Raw genomic sequence first — 1,374 nt, 5'->3', positions numbered from 1 at the left:
GAATTGGATGGTTGTATGCGGGAATTCGGTGAATGCTAGAGATACGGAGAAATCTGTCCTTTCTTAGGGAAAGTAAAGGCTACGAACGACCAGCCTTGCAATTCTGCATGTTGAACTTCTTCAGCAGATTATTGGCATATTTCTCTTGAGAGATGAAAATGCCAGAGGTAGCACTGCTACCATCCCTAGGAAGTAATTCATCAACCCAAAATCTGAAAGCTGCTCATCATATCTTTCAAGATGAAATAGAGGTTTTTATGCCTGTGACAATAAGATCATCCACATAGAGTTCGAGAATGAGAATCTCAGATGTGGATTGGCATTTCATATACAATGTTGGCTCAGAATTGCTGAACCATCGCTATCGCTAAAGTAAGGAAGAGTGGAGACCCATGGCATATACCTATGGGTCGAAGTTTTCTCAGGCTGTGGCAGATCAAAAACTGGAAGATAATAAATGGAGGATGTGGGTGGTGCAGTCTCCTTATTGATACAATTAGACAGACCCCTTTGGTCCTCTCGTAATAGAAATAGAAGTAGTGGACCCCTGCTTCTTAAAGGAAGGCTCTGAAAGAGATGGTCGACAGATCTGCCCAATGATGAATAAAAAAATAGAAAATAGATATTCAGTTCATTTCACTTTCTTGCTAGAAATAAAAGAAATAGGGGAATTTTTATGTCTCACTGAATCGGAAAATTAGGTGTACAGCCTCCAAATTCTTCTTTTTTTCTCTTCATTGAGAAAGATTGCCACATTGGTCTCTCGTGTGAAATAGATCGGCGTGCCGCCAGACGCTCGAGCGGAGGCATCAGCTGATGGAGTATGAGGGTCTAGAAGTGCTAGATCCCGTCGCGAAAGAGATGTTATGGCTTAGATAACAGGATGCCTATCTACTTTTTGATAAGATGCCCCGTCGGGACTCGAGACAACGTGCCACATTTAGTGATTAGAATTCCCGTGACCAGGGTACTTGCCACTCTTTTTCTTCTATTTAGGTAGAAAAGACTGGCTTGTGTTAACCGAAGACCGGCCAAACTAAAGAGAGCCCGAAGAAGAGGGAAAAAAGCTCTCTCTACAGAGTGGGGTGGGAAATGTTCTCGCCACAGAAGCCAAGTGGTTCACGGCTGAACGAACAGGTACGGAAGGAGTTCAAACAGACAATGAAGTCAAAGTCGTGTTGGGCTGCGAGAAAAGGGAGGTTCGGAGGGTCTACCGCGTCCAGTCTATTCCGAAGGTGCAAGATAGGTTCCCGGCTAATGGAGTGAACCAATCCACTCGGCATTGGAAGCTTTCGTTAAGGACCAAACTGGACCGGACCTATGGGAATTTTTTATCATCAATAAAGAAGAGAACCACGGGTGCATAGGCTTGGT

Source organism: Primulina tabacum, chromosome 15 (assembly GCF_025594145.1).
Source record: "Primulina tabacum isolate GXHZ01 chromosome 15, ASM2559414v2, whole genome shotgun sequence".
In the NCBI taxonomy this organism is placed as follows: Eukaryota; Viridiplantae; Streptophyta; class Magnoliopsida; order Lamiales; family Gesneriaceae; genus Primulina; species Primulina tabacum.
The sequence above is the reverse complement of the archived record's forward strand: the minus strand, read 5'-3'. Positions refer to the sequence as shown.